The sequence below is a fragment of the Nothoprocta perdicaria genome, unplaced genomic scaffold (assembly GCF_003342845.1).
Source record: "Nothoprocta perdicaria isolate Ctin4 unplaced genomic scaffold, notPer1 scaffold_438, whole genome shotgun sequence".
Taxonomy (NCBI): domain Eukaryota; kingdom Metazoa; phylum Chordata; class Aves; order Tinamiformes; family Tinamidae; genus Nothoprocta; species Nothoprocta perdicaria.
The window spans coordinates 142,508-163,239 of record NW_020455686.1 but is presented as its reverse complement, the minus strand read 5'-3'; the positions used below and the strand labels follow the sequence as shown (position 1 = coordinate 163,239).

General features: G+C 36.4%; 1 protein-coding gene across 6 annotated transcripts in view; it reads right to left on the bottom strand.

Annotated features, from left to right (window-relative positions):
• Positions 1 to 20,732, bottom strand: part of HS3ST5 (heparan sulfate-glucosamine 3-sulfotransferase 5) — a 179,959-nt gene that overhangs the window by 95,181 nt on the left and 64,046 nt on the right. Inside the window, exon 1 of one of the 6 annotated variants that reach the window (XM_026046339.1) lies at positions 13,185 to 13,204. The exons of 4 other annotated variants lie outside the window; for them this stretch is intronic. The gene's annotated coding sequence lies outside the window, so the exon portion shown is untranslated. Of the gene's footprint in view, positions 1 to 2,555; positions 2,620 to 13,184; positions 13,205 to 20,732 lie in introns of those variants that run through there. One more of the 6 variants, XM_026046334.1, reaches the window with a different exon arrangement.

The window sequence follows — 20,732 nt, the reverse complement described above, 5'->3', positions numbered from 1 at the left end:
ATGAAAGTAATTCAGCAGTGCCAGATAAACTTCCCTCCAAATGCAAATATTTCTACCTCCAGTATTATTTCCATGATTTTTTCAGTCTTCTCCTAACACAGGTATTTTCCACCCCTGCTAAAAAAGCCAGGGATTTTAAGAATAGACTGGAAGCTGGAAGGGAAGGCTGGAAGCTTTACAGAGAAGCTGCTTCTCTGCAAAAAGATAAATGTTTGAAAAGAAGATCGTCTCCAGCRGGTTGAGGGAGGTGATTGTCCCCCTATACTCAGCCCTGGTGAGGCCACATCTGGAGTACTGYGTCCAGTTCTGGGCTCCCCAGKACAAGAGGGATGTGGAGCTGTTGAAGAGAGTCCASCACAGGGCTACGAGGATGATCAGGGGCCTGGAACATCTGCCCTGTGAGCAAAGGCTGAGRGAGCTGGGCCTGTTCAGCCTGGAGAAGAGAAGGCTGAGGGGGGACCTGATCAGTGTCTATAAATACCTCAAGGGAGGCAGTGAGGAGGAGGGGGTGGCCTCTTTTCAGTGGTGGCCGGAGATAGGACATGAGGAAACGGCCACAAGCTGAGGCACCAAAAGTTCCACAGGAACTTGAGAAAACACTTTTTGACAGTGAGGGCGACAGAGCCCTGGAATAGGCTGCGCAGAGAGGTTGTGGAGTCTCCTTCTYTGGAGATCTTCAAAATCTGCCTGGATACCATCCTGTGCCATGTGCCTCTAGGTGGCACATGCTGGAGCAGGGGTGTTGGACTAGATGATCCCTAAAGGTTCCTTCCAACCTTTACCATTCTATAATTCAATGATTCCATGATTCTGTTCAATGAACTGTCAGAATCAGTACGACTTGAATCACTATTTGCTCTTTAGAAACCAATTAGCATTAGTGAGTAACCACATTGCTTCCCATGGATGTCAATTTTATAAATTATGTGTATTCCYAAGAACAACACAAGAAATTAAAACAAGCAGAAAGAAACTATAAAGCTGCCTTCAACAGTGTTTCAGCTCGCCACATAGAAGTGTGGTACAGCTTCTGTGGGATGCACAGAAGGCTTTTTKAACCACAAAATTTCATCAATAAATCTGATTTTTCAGCTCTAGTTTTCAACTCTGTCATCTYCTAATTAACCTATGAAACTATGACTAATGTGACAGAGCCAAAAAAATCAAAAATTCAACACTATCTGGCCTTTGCAGGCAAAAAACTTCCACTGTTTTCAATGTGAATACTCTGCATAGAGARCTTGCAAAATAGGATGTAGAATGTTAAGCAGAGGCTCAGCAAGCCCCTCAGTTCAATTTAAGAGGTTGGATAGAAAATTCCTTCCATATTTGCACCACTCTACCCTTAATGTGTAAAATACAGATTTTATTATCAGTTCGCACCATTACTGTTGTACAAGAAATTTGGATCAAGAAATTTATCTATTTTGCAGACACAAATCTATATTGTTGCTGCAAAAGCTGAGTTAAATTTAAAAAAAAAAAGTTTTTTTTCTCCATTATAAAGGAGAAATTATTTTCCACATTTTGTTGATGGCCAAGCTTTCCTTATGCAATCATGACATGCTTTCTATGTTTTATTTTTYCTGCATGAGGCCTATTTTAATTTGTTCTTATGTTCTCACTTGACTCTGGGCTTTACAAAGTAACACAAAATATCACTGGGCTTATGATCAAATCAAGAGCTCTGGCAACATTGAAAAAAAGCACAAAACAAAATCCCCATCAGCAATGACACCATCTTTTCAATGCAGATGCTTATGGAGAGAGGGCTCTCTTGTTTTCTTACAATTCCCCCTTAAATTAATTTTGCATTACACACCAGCTATGAATTATTGGCAGATTGAGCTGATCTGGCATAGTTTGTGACCCAAAAAATCATTAACGGTCATTCCCCAAATCCTAAGGGCCACTCTGCATGCAGCAGCAGAGACCGTTATGGATGTCAGAGACAGCTGGATATCAGGAAGCAGAAATTGCTATGTGGGCCAACTAAAATGCTTATGTCAGCTCTGGTTCTTACGTTTCCTTTCATTYACCCTACTGTGACACCACTGACTTCCAGCAAATCTTTGACTTCTAAACACTGATTTTCTCGGAATCTCAAGATAAAAGTAACAGATARGAGCTGGATTAGACATTGATCACTGAATGTATTTGGAGACATCTTACCTGGGCTGTTATTATTTGGTCTAATACTATAGCAATGGCAATGGACTTTTAAGAGTGATCTTGGGCAGTTAAGGCCATGTGCACTCTCTGCAGGATGGACTAATGGAGGTGGGAGAAAGGAGTTTAGTCTAAAAGTTTATTCCACTTGAGCGCTTTAGTTACATAGAAATAATAATCCTTAAATCAATGTCTGAAAAAGATTAGTGTCCAGAAAAGTGCTTACCCTTTTTGTTAAATTCTTCTCCAGAAACCTGTGGTATGGACTGCTCAAAGAACTTAAACCCTATTTCTCAGTGGAGCAGAAGGCAGTGCCATTGGGCTTAATACCATCACATCATGCAGATAACTTCCACTCATGCTTTACTGTAGCTCAGCTTACTCACCAGTTACAAGCCCTGTGGAAGTTCATATGGTCAACAATGATTTGTAGTCAAATAATCTTAAAAATAGAGATAGGTAAAAAAAAAGAAAGAGACAAAAATGAGGAGAATTTAGGAGATATACTTTGTTTTGGGGAACAAAAGGTCAATTTTTTCAATTAGTTTTACTWAAAGTCAAAAGAAAATCTTATTTGCTAATATATTTATGCAAATGAAATATGTTCATTTGAATATATTTCTCAAATGAAACCCTACCTGCTACAGCAGATGTGGTTCCATAATTATTTTTTATATACAAGAACATATTTCGTTTTAAATGTACAGAATGGACAATGGTGCAACAGTTTCACACTTCATTCAAAATAATTCCTCAGATTAACTAAGTAGGAAATCTCAACAGAACAAGCAGTACGATAATCTATAGAACTGCTGAAAATCTGAAAAACAGCACATACCAAAAAGTCCCACTCCAAATAGGAATTCTTAAGAACTCCCACTGCAACAAATCTGCTCCAGTTGAAAGCTTTATAGCTCTTGTTTAAAGCCTCAACAAATGCAAGTAACATCAGTACATACTGACTCTGATCTGATGCAAATTGCCATAGCTCTATGGAAGTCAATGATAATACATTGATTTCCACTAAGTGAGCCTAAAAAATGCTGCATTCATTTGCTAAATAAATGAACTCTCCCCTCTACTCATCCCCTTTAAACTTTATTTAGCTTTTCGACAGGGTAGAGGGTTGAGTTAGCATAGAAACCAGGCATCTGAACCAGGCAGGGCATATGCAGAAGGAAGACATAAGAAATTCACTATTGTGCTCCTTCTTGATATAGACTAGTACAGCCACTGTTATAAAGATGGATAAAAAAACATCATAGAAGACCTGAAGATTGGGGGCAGTAAGTTATTTGTTTAATTAATTGTTCCTCCCATCATTGTTGAGTTATTTGTTTGGGTCATTCCACAGGAATTTCTAGAGGAAAATGCCAGAGAAATAAGATGGATGGGGAAAATTAAAAATTCATGATCTAGTCAGCTGTTTTAGCACCAGTATTTTACTCCTATCAAATCACTGAATGTGTTTGATGTAGTAAAAGAAATATAGGATATAACTTTTTTWAAGAAGACTGATGGATGACCTAGTTTCTGAGGTAGTATTCGTATCCTCTGGGTTTTATGTTTAAAAGATTATCTTGACATTAGGAAAGGAGCTTTTCTGTATTTTTCCCTCAGTTAAATTCTGAACTACATTCTTACAGGGAAAAATAAGCTGATAAGGTTTTAGACAAGAGTTCCATAAAGAGAACACTTTTAAAGAGATAATTTTCTCTGGCTATTGAAATTCCTTTTAGAATCTATTTTCCAAACAAAACACTTGTTGGATGACTTATTTGGCATTATCCCCCATCCAGAACTCAAGCATTATGCACAGTGAGGCTTCTTAGATTGAAACAGTTCTAAATAGGACACATTCTCCCCAGTGGAAAGAGCAGARGCCCATACAGCCTGCATGAATGCCTACTTACTATCACAGATACTCTGTTTTAGAAGCTGGGAAGCTAGGAATCATACCTGTGATTGCATTTAAAGAAGATGTTTTACTACCCATTTTTATCCTGATCGTGCTCTTGCTCCTTGACAAAACTGGAACCGATATCAAGGTCAAGGAGTATTTTTCATTTTACGAATTATTCCTCCGAYGTAATAACTTCACAAATTTTATAATCCCAGAGAACAGCTTATGAAACTAAGTAATACACACCAAAAAAACCCTAATTTGTCTGTCCAGTTAGTATATACATGCATAGTCAAAAGTATACACAGTTTGTCCACAGGCTTTTCTTGATTGATTGATAATGAAAAGAAATCTATACTGTATCAGCAACTAAAATACAACAAAGGATCAGATTTGAATTAGGTGATGGTTACTTGACCAGATATATGAGTTAGATCACAATTTGATATTTCAGAGAYTCTAGTTGTTTGCTAATTTAATATTTTTATATAGAGTTATGATATTCTGGAACATTTTTTTTTATTACTATTAGATGCCTAAATCATCCACAGTGCTCACTTGATAGATACTGCAAGGCCTATTTAGAAAAGACAGACCTTAAAGACACTACTAACAGTGTGAATTAAGATCGGAAGGCCACTCTTACCTTTCACTTTTTGTGATGGTAACTCAGACGCATAATGTTATAATATTTCTATGATTTTGAAATGTAAAAGCCCACCATATAATCATMACTTTCTTTTCTACATAATTATAGTCATTTGGTAACATATCTAGAATGTAAACACAGATGAAAAGTAATTGTAGTTTTCAGCAACAGCTAGTGAAAACACTGTTTTAAAGTTAAATGAACAAAAAATGCTGTCATTCTTCATCCTAGTGGTGTCTGGAGTAGCAGAAAACATTCCTAAAGCATTGTTGTTTAATAAAATGTATCAATTAAACATGTGATTGAAGCTATAAATTTTGAAGTTCACGAAGTGGAACATCCCAGGTGGTATAACAGGGACTTTGTATATTGTCAGTGGAACAAAGGAGCACAGAGCATTTACACAAAGTAGTTTTGATATCATAGATAAAATTGTCAAAACTATGAATCATTAGAAAAAGAAGTGCCTGTAACAAGTAATACAAGATTTTCTGAGAGGTTCTGTAGTGAATCATAGCTAAAATAGCCAAAAAAGCTATTTTACTTCTTTTAAAGTTCTTTTTTTTATCAGAATACTATACACAACTTAAAAAATGAGGAATTCTCAATTTTTAGTGTCCCATTGTACCTACTTTCAGAAGAGGAATAACTGTTTTATTTTCCTTTGAGGCTGCTAGGCATCTTTAATAAATAGTAAGTCTAAAAAACCTTAATTTTTCCTTCAAAGCTGTTTCTGCGTTGATTAGATTTGGTTGGATTGGATTTCACAGAATTGTTTCTACCTTTTAAGTTTTTTGGGTTGATAGTTCTGTAATATTATTCACATTTTTATCTAACTTTTTATTACGCACTTTCTGAACATATTTTCATGCTTATGGAAGGTAGATAAATAATAAGAAAGAGTATTACCATTATTTCAGTTTTTCTCATCAGGAAGAAAACTGAAGCCTTTAAATGAGAGAGCACTTTAAATGAGAGAGCAAAGTTCTAAAAATCCAGTTTATCAGATTTACTTTAGCGAAATGCGACTTGTGCAGATAAAGCAGCTCAATTCGGTGCTGTATACTGACAATGCAGTATGCTGCTTTGCAGGGCTCAAGCTGCAACAAACTGGAAACTTTTCCRTTCATTTCATTTGTATGACATAAAAGGAGGTGGGATTGCAAACAAGCCAGGTGGTAAAACAGAGCTTCATAGGAGGACACACAGACCAGGAAGCCTGACAGATCCACCAGGTGCCTGTGTAATTGCGTGAAGGACCCCRAGGATTTCTTCCCAGTTTTCCCAAGGGAACCTCAGTTCCAAGACCAGCTGCTATAAAACATGCTGGTTTGCAGCTTTGGCTTTCATAATATGACACTTGTATACAGGACAGAACTGAATGACAAAGCTAAGTAATGCAAAAATTGCTGTTGAATTTTTCCTTTTATAATAAATTGGGATCTATTGCCCATAAAGAAGTGCAGAACCTTTAGAGCAGTAAATAATACATAAGCCAAAATGTATTTCTTATTCATGGATCTGCTGGGACTTTTTGCATGATCTGGTTTAGCTCTACAAAGGAAACATTTAAACAATGGTTATAGACTTCATAAGATTCGTTGGCAGACACTACTTCTTTTCCTTGTTCTGAACTACCTTATCAAAAATTCATAGAACGGAATCCATAGCCTGATAGTTTTTAAAGACAGAAGGTAACATTATCATTTTTCAATGCAATCTGAAAACATATTAAGATKAATTCATCAAAGAATTTTTACAGAGCCCGAAATATCATAAGTGAAAAATTCAAAATCTGTGATGACATTAATTCATTCAAGCAAGGGATCTGTCTTCTAACCAGACGTTTCTCTGATCTGAAGTGCTTCATCTAGCTTTGGTCTTAAAGCACTCTAAAGATATTYTTTTTTCCCTGTTAAAGTTGATTTTGATCAGAATGATTTATCTTTAGGTCCCCACATATCTCCTTATGTAATACACAAAAMGTATTATTGTACATTTATGAAATAATAAATGTGTCATGAAAGACAGCTTTGAACTGCTTGTAATATAATTTTGAGGTGATGTGCTTCTCTGACCWATTACTACAGAAAAAATATCACTTTCTATCTGAACTTGTATTACTTCTGTAATGTAATGTTTTATTACTTCTGTAATGTGGATAAGTGTATATTAGTATAGGAACCAAAAAAAGAGTTCTTTCATTGTTGACTAGAATAGTGTATTCTYCTAAAAACACTGGAGTGAATGACGTTCATTTCCAAAATATGTACAACAATCYTATACAATGCACCAAGGATTAAATAGGGAACAACATATAAAAGCAGAAACACCTTCAGCAATGACAGCTTTTGAAGGAAATATCGAGAATCTAAGTAGCAACTGAATAGGTGATCAACTTCTGCAAACAGAAAATCCTGCACTAGGCAAAGAAATATGTGCAAATCTCACTAACATAAGCAATGAACTACAACGAACCTACAATGAGCTGAGAACTGAGGAGGAGTGAGTAAATGAATATGACAAGTGTGATTAAACAAAAAAAAAGAGGCTGGAAAAGTGCATGGAGGTTGGCAGACCAAATAAGAAAGTGCAAGTGATATCTGCATAGGTTAGGGTGAAATTTACAAATATCTCTGTCATAAATTATAGCTAGCTGGCATGCTGAACTGAAATCAACTCCCCATTACATCAGTTGATATACGTTTTCTGCTCAGATCAGCTTGTCTAAAGAAGATGACCTAGTGTCCTACATCTGTGGAGCAATTTCACAGCCATCTTCAGCTAGATCCGTACAACCTCTGGGCAGTATGGCTTCTCAGTGTGGTGAGGGGAGACTGGACCTCAACTGAGGTTCCACACTACGTTGGGGAACGCATAACTGAACGCCGACGGTGAACATGTATTGTGGGAGGTGTGTTAGATGGTGTGCAAGGCTGTGGACAACCTCAAGTGGATAGGAGAAATGATATTTCAGACATCACTTGCCCTTCTCTTTTAGGCAGTGCTCCCTCACGACACGTGTTATCCTCACAACATGAAAGAATTGCTGATATCTTAAAGAAACTAATACTAAATATATATTTGACAGAAATATTTCCAAAGAACAGGAGAGGATGAAAAACTATTAATGTTATAGGCACTGGCTGTGATGCTTTTATTGAACACCAGTCTGCTGCATCCACTCCCGTTAATCTGATTTGCTTTGCTGTCTTGTAGGAGAACTGTCTGGTATGCAGCAAGCAATCTCAACATTCCTGTTAAATTTTAAGAAGGAAAACTCATATAAAGTTAAAGGGTTTATGTCTGCAGGGGATAGAGATACATATCTCATTCTCTCGCACTTCTTGCCTGACAATAATTTTGGAGCCCTAGTTGAGGGACAATATGATGTAGACATTTGAGCTGGTTCAAGGAGCTGTACAGCTATGGCCATGCTTTCAAGCTTTCTCAGCAGAATCCTCCAGGTTAGATACAAATGTGCTATTTCACCTCTAAACCTTCAAATCACTGAAAACGAATGCATTATCTCAAGTATATTACCATGATACAGTGATCCCCTTTAGCTTTGCTCTTTACTATCTTTCACCATGATTGTAGGCACTTGGAAGCAATTTTAAACTAAAAAAAAAGCATACTCTTACCTAAAAGTAAAAGACATTTTTTTGTCTGACTCTCTTTTCCTTCCTCAGGTCACTGGGCTCTCAAGCCTCATAAAATGTGATTAAACCTTATGAGATTCTACATTAAAATGTACAAAAATGCATTTTTACACTAGACAGACATATTCAGGATAATAAGTTATTTTTTTCCTCAAGTTCTTATGTTTATTAGRATTTTTTTGCCTGCAAAAATTTATCTCAATTGTTGATTTCTTCTCACGAACTGAYACCCAGTAAATGTTATTTAACGAGGATGATTTTCTTTAGTATTTTCTATTAGCTCCGACAAACACAAAAGCAAAAACATAACCTTCCAAATAAAGGACTATTCCCTTAATGCCTAGTGAGGTATATACTGTAATAGAAGCTCAGACATCTAGTTCATCCAAACACCCAAAAGTGTGCACGAAAGTGGTTACCTGAAATTTGAACCGAATCTTTTTCCAAAGTGTCACTAAGTGTAAATGGGTCAAGATCTATGAACTAGAGGGATCGAAGTCCCAAGCTGCAAAGATTTGGAAGGACTGAACAACTAGTATCTGATAACTAAGCAAGAAAATGCATTGAACTGACATTCATACCAGCCACATGATGCTACTGAATAAGAGGACATATCTGTTCAACTACTGTCTTTCGCTTTCCAGCTAAGATGCTGGAAATGCACAGGGAACAATTTTGCCATTTTGTATTACACCTGGTTCTTCTGTAACAATTCCTTGTTAAAAATGTCAATGAAATCTATGCTACAAGTCCTGAGTTCTTAATCAGTAATGAATTTGCCTTTTCCGTRTTTTCCTAACTTGGGGTAATAGATTCTCAAGGAAGCTGGAGTTGGTCTTAGTTATACTGCAATAGGGTATCGTCCCCTAAAGCTAACATAGSTTAACAAAGATTATTCCATGTAAAGGAGAATATCTAATGGATAAGAGTCAATTTATTTTGCTATCTCTATAGCTTGCATGCTTGGAAAAGCAGAGTGTGCTTGAAAGAAAGTGGTATAAAGAGGTGCTGGCACCACATCTCCTGTTATCCCACTATTTTGGAGGAAAATGGGTACGCTGGCATCAATGTTGCAGATATGGGAAAATATGCCTTAAATTCCTGCTGCAAACACTGCCCTACTTCCTTGGCAAAAAATTGGCTACACCCACATACCTGGCCATCTTTTTTCCTGCGCAGAACAGCATCTCATTTAAACTTTTTCTTCACAGCAAGATGCATAATGTTACTCAGAGAAAATGCTGACATCCAGCATTTCTGTTCATGGAACCGTTCAAACTGCCAAAACACAAATGAGGGATGCAGACGTTTCAGAATATTCCAGCTCACTGAGAAATCCTCTCTCTTGCCTTTTTTTTTTTTTTTTTTGGCAGACAATGCTGATTTTGGATCTGCACTTTTCTCTACTGCTGCTCCCTCAGAGAGCATATGACAAGCTCTGTGACAGTGATTGCGATCCCTGATGATAACAGCGRGATTGTTATCTGCCCTTCAACTGCTCTCTGCCAGCAGGAGCCTACTTAAGTTCGTGAAACATGCAAGGTCATCCACTCCCATCACACTTTTGTTTTCATATTTGTCTGGAAAAAAAATTCTTTTTATTATTCTCCTAATGTTTTAATTCAGTGACAAAACTTTTCCAGACAAAGGAAGAAATGACCTAATTTTAATCCATTAACTACACCCATTACTTCTACTTTATCAACAAATATCTATTACTTTGAACAGTCATGCGTTAATCTATGTAGCAGCCAACACAGGAGGTTATATAGTCACCTTTAGTATACCACAGATATGTGTTTTCCATTATTACTATACAGAGAAAGCTGTTCTCCCTTGGGGGGCTTCTAATGTGATATTTAGCTTGAATCCTAATGCAGCTAAGCTCCATTAAAACTATGCACACACACTCAAGGGCAACTGTAAATAATGCAAAAAATAGATCAATACTAATCTTGAATCGTTTGTGTATAATTCTCACAGAGCTCTTATTTATGACTCTAGCCTTATCCACTACCTTAAGTTTTGACTGGCTGCTGTTTTCGGTCTTGATAACTTCAGGAGTGCAAAGCATCCATGCCGCTATTATGGGCTGTATAATAAATATAAGGAGAATTATATTGTTTCTATATAAGAATATATAGATGATGTACTATACTATAGAGTATATTCATCTCTAGAGAAGAATGAAGTTAAGGACAGAATATAAATAACACCACTTCAGTGTTGTTCACTCTGGTGGGGCGTAGCTTTCTGATCTTATAAGGATATTTTGTTTTATTTATCCAGCCCTTCAAGCATAATACACTAGAAAAACAACTAGGATTTATTCCAAATCTTAAAAGAAACAAACTATGTATGTATATCACACCTGCAATGTCAGTGGACTATATTCTTGTTTATATATTCTGTGCTAGAGAAAAAGTCGTCTGTTCACAATAGTTTATTGAATAAAGTATTTGAATTTACTTTTGACCCTCAGGAATACAACCACTTTAAATAGTAATAAACATCTAGAGCTAAAAGWATTTATATTTTCTTTCAAAGTTAGATTCCTTTAATAAATTTCTAAAAGTACTGTATTCAAAAATGAACTATGCAGTTTTCTGAACAGTAAAATGCCTTTCCTTAGTCCTTTTCTGCCTGTGTCGTGATTTTTCTTGTTTTGTTAACCCACACACCTCCAACAACTGTTTGGAATGTCATCCCAAAAGCCACTAAATAACTATCATTTTGAGGAAGACAGCTCCTTGCAAGGTTCTCTCAGTATATTTTGCTCATTAAAAAAATTGCAGACAGATTGCTGATGAAAATTCTAATAAGTAATAGTAATACATTAAAACCATCAGSGCAAGGTTTTGTACAACACAGAGAACCGTATGTTGCAAAGCTAGGGATCTCTTTCCAGCTGTCAACTGACAATGTCCCTGGTTTCCTGCTAATTGGCTACACACCAAGGCAAACAAGTCAGCTAATTTCAGGACAGTGAACTGATTAACTTTTAGGTGCATATACATATTTATAGTGTTGTTTCTGTTTCCATAATCAAAAATGTGCTTATTTTTTAACTTTAGAAATTGTGGACTGCAAAATCATTAATGACAGGCAGAAAACACAAGAGTAATGCTTTAAATTATATATTTTAAAGCCATATTAATTTATAAATGAGTGAGTCTAGGTGTASATAGAAAACTGAGAGTATTCAGTCATATCATTCTTTTTTTGGCCTATGAGAGCATGGTAATTAATGAACTATATTTGGTATTCCACTATATTTAATACAGAAGATTTCACAATAAAAAAAARTTTACCTCTTTATTGATGAAAACTTAATTCAAATATAATTTGTTTTCATTTTTTTGCCTCTTCAGGTTCATATCCTCTTATTCATAAAACTCTGAGTTGATACAATCTTGTCTTTTTATACCTATACAATCCTGAAGTACTCCCTTTGATTTTCCTTGGTATAAAAATGAGCAATTGTGTTGGCAGGTCCTAGCACCTTTAATACTGTGTTAGTCTCAAAGCTCCATGGTTCCAAAACTAAGGTTTGAAAGTTCAAGATTCCATTTAATAATCAGGGAGGTAGTTCTATTTTAAGAGCAGAATTCTTAAATCTGGAAAGCAAGCAAGCTAAGAAATAAAGTAGCTAAGAAAGTAAACCAAGTAGGAGGCTTGCTTTAAGTACTGTGCATGCTTGCATTAGTTGTTAGAGGTTATGAAGACAAATGGTCATCTAAGAAGACTTCTGACCATATTTTGATCCTATGTGTGCTAGGTCCCCTTAAAATCCAGAATGGACAATTTTGGATAGGCTCCTGCAAACTTTATTTCTCTTACAGCAGTGATGATGGCAGTTGTGGTTGTTTTATACACAAAACCACCACAACATCTTGGCTACAAGACGAATAAACAGTTGAAGGGAGCAGAAGCTGGTATCCCAAACCTGGCTAATATCAACTGAATATCTTTAATTTTAAACCAAATATAAGCCTCTTGTACTGTTCTTCTGGGCTCAGCAGTTTTGTATTCCTTGTTGCAAAGCAGCCCAGTTTAAACAAACAGTTGGAAGAAGCATTCACACAGGAAGTTTATTCATCTGATGATGCTCTGCTCAGAGTAGGGAGCTGCAATTTTAATACCATCAAGAACTGCCTTGAGAGTTGGCCCCATACTTCCTAAGCAAAAATCAATCAAACACATCTGCGGTTAGAAGTAGAAGCATTGGTTTGATGCATGGTTAACCACCATTAGCTTTTCTGTTTCTGAATAAAACTTTCACTGTGTTTAACTTGAGCTGAGATTTATACATACAGAATTTACAGCAAAATAAAATTTTTAGCAGACCCTATTCACTGCCCAAATATGGAAAATAATTCTTCATTATGTACTTTGCGCTATGTTCTGCATTAAGTTTTGGTTTCCATTCATAAGTGTGATTTGTCAATGGGAAGACTCTATCACCTTCACCACAAATAGGTCCAATTAGCCAAGAATACTGGGAACCTTATTTATGCTTCCCAGGTTCCTTATTCTAACATAACTCTCATCTTATTCATAATTTAGAGCAATTATGTTGCAACGGTTGCAAAAAAATCATCAATGCTGGCAGAACTATCTGCACTGAGTCCTTGTTACTGTGACTTGCCAACTACCTTTTTTACTAAGAAGCTTTTTTTTTTTCTTAAAATGGTAAATCTGGTGATTATTATTATATTTAAGTGTGTGGATTTTTTTCCCCTGCTAAATCTATTCTTAGTTTTAAATAGTTAAATAATGAATAAATGAATAGTTATYTCACTGGAGATTATGATGTCCAATCTGATCACTGTCCACACTCGTCAAATTGAGTCATGAAAAAGAGCATGCTGCATCTATGGCTGCCCGCTGGAGAAAGAATCCTGAAAGATATAGATTAAAGTATTAAAAGATGATATGCAATATTTTCTGGTTCCTGAATTAGCAAATCAACAGAGGGAAGACTTATGCTTATATAAAGTATTTCAGCTTGAGTGTGACAACATTAATTATCTGCTGTAACATGCTGATTTATAATTATGAAATCAGTAATTTAATTGGCATTTAGTGCAATAAAAACATCCCTGCCAGTGTCATTATCTAAGTGCCGATGCTTGATGCTTTCAAACTTAGTTAAGCTGTCAAAAAACATTAGTCTGTTAAATCTTTATACCTGCAAAATGGTAACCATTTGACAAAAACGTTTTAAAAAGTGCTGCTACATGACAGTTGAAGATATTATCTACAGATTACAGACMAACTGACAAAGCTCACCACTGGTCATCAAGTATATGTCTTACCACTGATATAAATAGTATATATACAAATAAAGATGCAGGTTCCTTAGGAGCATTAACTGCCACAGAACTACATTAAAATGTGGACTACTGATTATGTCAATCTATCAAAGCTTTATTTCCAGCTGCAAGAGATTGGGTTGGCATCCATATGCTTGCAGGTGCATGACAGGATATTGTGAAATACAGATTACTGCAACACTCTGCAAAAAATGAGAGCAGCCGTCTAAATGAAGCAGGGATGAGCAACACTAGACACGATGAGCCAGTGTACTGCACTTGAGGTACTSTATGTTAAAAAGTAATGGGACTAGTTTTATCCCTGCTATTCCTTTCATTCCTGAACTAGAAACATAGCTGAAGCAGCAGGCAGCTCCTCAACCTCACAGACTTGTCTTGACCTCACAGCCTGATCTTCAGAGAGGGAGTTGCACAAAGGGAGTATATATCAGAATAACCTTAACAGGACAGCAATCTGCATGAGTGATATTCAATCAAAAGACGAATCCAACTTAAAAACTGGATACAGGAGGTGGAAGAAGACAGGGAAGAGAATAAAAGTACAGAGCTGCAGTCAGTAATCACTCTAGAATGCTTTCTTAGCCCATATCCACTAGATGTATGTGTGTGTCTCTAACCATTTCCATGATGGAAGGGATTCCTTGTGTTGACATTGTCCCACCTGTCTGTCAGCTAATGGGTTTGCTGTTCTACCGGTATGAGCAGTTCACTAAGCCGTGTGGGAATAAGCCTGGATAAATGAGGAATAACTGATAACATAATGACATGAGCTGCTGAAATATTTAGACATCATTCTCAGTTATTGCATACTGGCCCTTTCTGGGCTCGTGGCAGAGATGGAATGCTAGAGCTGCTGCATGTGGACCAGGCTTTTTTCTCGGGTCATTTTAGAAGAGTAGCAATTCCTTACACAATATGTCACTTTGACAGAAATTCCACTAAACCTGATAATTTATGGATAATTGTAAATATRCCAACAGGAAATACTGTATTACCAATAGCATGGCCTCTATAGGGGTTTGTGAAAGCAGAGGTATAACATTGCTTTACATTAGAAATATCATGTTGTCAGAAGTGTATATATAAAGTAGGATTCTCTCCTAGCCTTCTTTAGGATAGACTCTGAGTTACCTCACCTAGAAGTTCAGCAAGCCTTTCCCTTTCCTCTCTTTCTCCTCTGTCATTCTTATTTTCCCCCTAAAGTGACTCTATTAGATTCTATGTACACCACCAGCTACAAAGCCTGCCAATAAATCTCTGTATACGTGAATCTGTCTCACCCTGGTGCAACAACAAATGACTGATATTTTTTAGACTCCTCATTTTCTGACAATTAGGTGGAACAAATTTCACCCTCAGGCAGCATTGAGATGGTGGGAGCTGATGCTGATGCGAGCCTCTTACAAACATTTGACTTTTTTGAATACTTTGTGCACACTCTTGAAATCAATATCCAATCCAAAATAGCAATGCTTTGTTTTACTTGTCTTGAAAGTAAGCTTCAGTGTCACAAACACATTTATGCCTTTGGGAACATTAATAGACCATAATCAAAAAAGAGTCAGAGCTGGGAGGAGCAAATTCTCCAGGTTAGTAGTTTCAAATCAAGATTCCTAGGCTGCTTTGATGAACACAAAAATATCCATGGCATGAAAAAGAAATAAATATGAAAAATTTTATTGGAAATCTAAGCCATTATTTAGACATTTGGAAAAAAAATAAAAAGAATATGCAAAATAAGGTATTTTAATGTACAAAAAAAAAAAAAAAAAGGAAAGAAACATGTATTACTGGAATTTTTGAGTGAAATATGAAAACAGCTTAGCTCCTTTAGAGAGTTTAGGCATTTTACTCACTAGCCTCTGAAGTCAGGGAGATGGCAAGACATAGCAAACTAAGATAGCAACACACCTAGTTATGTAGTTTCTGGATCAGAGCTGATTCACATCTAACCTGAGAGAAGCTTAGGGAGAAAAAGCTACTCCTGGTAGGAGTAGTCTGTTAAAATATTTGTTTCCTCATTGTAGTAATCGATCTAATATATAATTCAGCACTAGGTACTTTGAGATAATGCTGAGAGTTCCCTTTTTGTGTGTGTATGTACAAGTCAGCTGATGTGCTCTTGAAGGAGCAGCTTCTAGAAGTTGAGTTACATAATTTATTTGAAGTGGTTAAGTAAGTTGCTGACCTTTATATCTGTGGGTAAAAATTGTAGTATATTATCAGAGTACATAAGATCACAAAGCAAATAAAAGCACTTGAAAATGTTGCTACTTCATTTTGGCTTCTTTTTAAATCTCATGATTTTAAATTTTTGACTCATGATTTTTGAACAGTTAGAATTAGCAGAGTGCATAAGCCTGTGTTTAAGCTTAGGTTAAACTTGAACTCAGAATTGGTTTTAAACTGGGGAAAAGAACTGGCATGACAAAGACCTAAGTACATGCTTAGAATTAAGTCATTCTCAAGGACCTTCTTGAATTAGGACTTTGTATTTTTGCAGAAGATGTTTTAGATTTTATTTATGCAATATCTAACTCATYTATGCATTAATTTATTCAAACTGCTCAGGAATCACAATACGTCATGAATGTGAAGAATAAAAATAAGCTACAAACTATGTGGGAAAAAGTAGCTTTCATTTATTTTAACAAAAAGTTACTTCACATAAACGGTAAAAGTAGGTTAAAGCCAAGGGAAATTTTGTACCATGTTCAACAGCATTAAAACTGACATAACATGAATGATTGTCAAAAACTGATGGGATCTGGCAAGGTTAGGAAATATTAAATAGGCAGAGATGTTTTACCATTTCTGACAGTTTATATACCTAGAAAGAAGGCTCATTAATAGTTATAAAATGCAGCCTATTCAATTTTGTTTCATATTCTCTGAGGCACTTCAACAGCAATGAAAAGATGATTTGGGCTCAAGTAAAGGCTTTCATAATAGCTGTCAACTTGACCAAATACTGTTTTGAACAGTCTGGACAAGAAATTTGACAGTGCACTTATCACTATACAGAATTAGTAAAGTCAACTCAAAGCAAAAGCTGGTTTCTTTTCTTTTCTTTTTCTTTTTTTTTCTTTCTTTCTTTTTTTTTGGGGGGGATGGGGGAATGAAAGGGGGAACAGAGAAACTCCTATTTCCACAAACTTATTTTCCCTTACTGTTAAGACTAAACCCCATTCATTTRGTTATTTGGTTTACAAACTACATTCGGATGAGTGGCTGTTGCCAAGAATTAGTCTGTCTGAAACAGCAATTCCTAAAAAAGAAAAAAAGTCTTTGGTATTGAGGTATTCATTGACTTAGAGTTAGGCAAACACAACATTTACAAGTTTGTTCTTTGTCACATCTCTCTAATGAAATAAGGTTGACTGTTTCTCCCAGGCTTAGACAATATATATATGCAGGTTATGATTTCCAAAACCATGTGTTTCTTTGCACATCCATATGCTTCCATCTTCACTTCACTTACTAATTTCTATTCTTCAAGACTTACTAATTTCTATTCTTCAAGAAGAATAGCACTCAGAAAGGAAAGACTGACACCAGAACTTCACCTTCGGACTTCAGATTACTTGATATGACCTTTATTTGGCTACTGGAATCAATATGCCCTTAGTATTTGCAGAAGATAATGATATATATGTCTGAACAAGAACTTTTGACCTACATAAAAGAGGAGCAGTATTATTAAATCCCCAAATTCCTCACCCCTCCTTACCACTCCTCCCAATATCTTTTTTTAGAATATAGGACTTTCTGGAATACTGCCAAGAGATAAAATCTCAGAAGATTTTTCTTTAGTAGCAGATGAGCAGAAATATTGCTGTATTATTTAAACTGCATTTACAGTCCAAAACACAAACTCACAGGAGTGCACACTGTGAATATATATACAATGTGGAAATAAAAAAGAAATTTAAATCCATAAGGCCACACAGAACAATTGCTCCTGCTGTCAGCATTAGTGATTTTTCCCTTCTTCCCTCAGGGAAGATTGATAAAACTCTGCAGCACCACTAGCTTCTGCTTATCTAACAAAAGAAGAAGCTATTTCAAGACCCCAAATTTACTTTGCTACATTTGAAGGCGTGTTTGCATCCACAGAATCACTTTATTCAGGTTTGATGTTCATTTGGTAATTTTTATAATGCAATAATTGTTCTGTATACTATGAACTGGATACCAGCAACATTTAAAAACACATAAACACAAAAAAAATCACATCCATTTAATAACTATTTGAAAAGCATACTTAAAAACTCATCCACTAAGGAAAGAAAGAGAAAGTCAAAGTCAAAGCAATGAGAGTTTTGACGATGTGAAAAAAGTGCCCAACATCAAAGGTATACTTGTGTACACACACACTGCTTAGCTGAGTTTTTGAGCTAAAAAAGATCTATCTCTGGAACTACAGATGTCATAATTTTATGGCTGGATACATACAGCTGTTGACTCAAGCTATCCCTTTGCCAYTTTAGAGCTGCTGTATAGCTTCCACTGTACACTCTCATAGTGCTATATGGAGCTCACCTGAGGTTTGTGCATGTCAATTTAGCACTGCCCTGTTTTGGGCTGTGTTGCTGCACTTTAGTGATCTTTACTGAAGAGCCAGCTGAGCCCACACTTTGACATGTGACGCTTCTCCCTTCCATTTATACCTATCCAAAAAATATCACCCAAATTTGCCARGGTTTAAGCTTATGCTACTTTGATGATCAAATGAGACTGCCTATAATGCAGAAGGGATTTCATTTGGACCAGTAACACTCCCATTTTGTAGTGAGAACACAGACTAAGGCACTCAGGAACTGCTAACAACTTTGGGTCTTCCAGATTTTCCCCCAAATTCACTTCAAACAACCAGAACAGGAAAGTGCTATCACAAGTCACCACAGTAACTCATATTTACCACATTGCAAAAAAATATAAAAATATTCCTCCAGAAATGCTAGAAGCACACACAATAAGCTGCCAGCACCACTTAATTCTGCTCTACAGAGTCGCCTCTCATACTCACAGGGCTAACTTGAGTGTATATTACTGAAGTCCAAGTAGCTTGCTTATCCTTAAACAGCAACAAATCTGACAGATGGTTCTGAGGAGAAGCTGCACGGATAGGGTCTCTGAGATGAGAAAGGTTTGTCCTAGGCTTAATTAATAAATATAGTTTATAGGGACAGGCGGGAGAAAGAAAGCATGAAAAAAAAAGAGTGATGTTAACATCACCTGTCTCAGAGAAAGACAAAATTTCTAAGCAAGGCGCCTAATGGGGTCAGGTTGACGCAAATTTCTTAGTTATATAATCACAACCTTTAGTCTTCCAACTCACATCCTACCTCTTTKTGTCAGGTAAAGATCACTGCAAAAGTCACCTCTGGTCAGAATGCATTATTGTTTGCTACTGAAACACTATCTGATGAAATGAGAATTATATGAACAACCTTTTTTTAGGCACTGATTTTCCTCAATGACAAAAAAGAGCAGTCTTGAAAGGCTGAAAGTAGAATTAATTATGAAATTACTTGTTTGTGTAGAACAATTTGTCTTTAAAATAKCTCAGCACTGCAGTTGCCTCAGAGGCAGAAACATCTGCTTCATAACACAGGCTTATACACTCTAGCTGAAAACAGAAACCTTAGATTTTACTGTTGATCAGCTGTGCCCTCACTTGTGCATAACATTGATGTCCAATTGCATTACAAACATTATAGAAATTTAATGATAACATTGAGTGGCATCTAAAACACAACACTGAGGTCAAATGAGTATGTGAATGTGGAAAGCTGAAGTCAAAAGGCATTTACATAAAATCACACAGACCTAAGAAACCTGCTTGTTCAGCATGAAAATCTCATGCTTACATAGATCTCGGAAGGCTTCTGCTCAAGAAGCAGATGGAAGTTTGCATATATTTCAAAATGAAAAGTGAAGTAATAGGTAACAGCCTGCAGAGAGTCAGACAATCCAGACAGCTCATAAGTAGCCTACCACTCACAGGAAAAAGAGGATAGAAAGGAAAATTTCCACCAAAAAATACATTACTATTTTAAATGCTGCTTTGAAACACTTACTATTCAGTTAGAAAGAGCCCACAACAGTGGCTGAGTTCATTATACTTGTCCTGTTATGGGATTATTTTAAGACTGCAGAACTTCAGCAAACTCTTCCATATGAATATAAAAATACATAGGAGCAGGTAAATGTATAAATATCCCATATTCTTTAACTTGATCTGCTTGGAGGTCAATGGGTCCCAGGCTCTATATGATCTACATGCCCAGGTCCTCAAGGACTTTTGCAGCTTTGTCCATGTACTTCTAAGTTGGTTCCCTTCGATAGCCTCTGGGTTTTCATTTTTTAAGAATGAAGCAATGGGAGCATGTTCTTCTCAAAGGCCTGTATTCTTTGTGGAAAACTTCTAACCTTCCCTCAGTAATAAAGAGTAAAAGTAGTTTCACAAGGCAAACAGTCTGTCCGTTGGACAGTCTCACATGGGATACACTGCTGCTTGCCATTCTAACCTCCTGTGGGAACACTATCATACTGTTTATTACTGCTTGTGTACAAATGCACATATATCCACAGACTCATAATGCTTAACTTTTGATCTTCTAGGATAACAGAGGATCCAAGGCCATTCGAAATATGAACAACATTGAGTATATGAGAGGAAGAGTGGAAAACTTAACAACACGCTGTTGACTGTGGGCCTCAGATATCCTAAGTGATATGAACAGAGAAGCTTGCATTTGGAGACGATGAAAACAGTGTATCAGCTCACCTGTGGCAGAACTAGTCTGCAAAACAGGTAACTAAATAAATGTGCTTATAATTAGCCAAGTTTCAAATCTCTGTCTTCCAAATAGGAATACACAGTAAGTTTCCCACAATAGCTATGGAGATTTGTACATATTCTTCTCTCTTATTGTATATAATGAGGGAAAGGGAAGGGAAGGGAAGGGAAGGGAAGGGAAGGGAAGGGAAGGGAAGGGAAGGGAAGG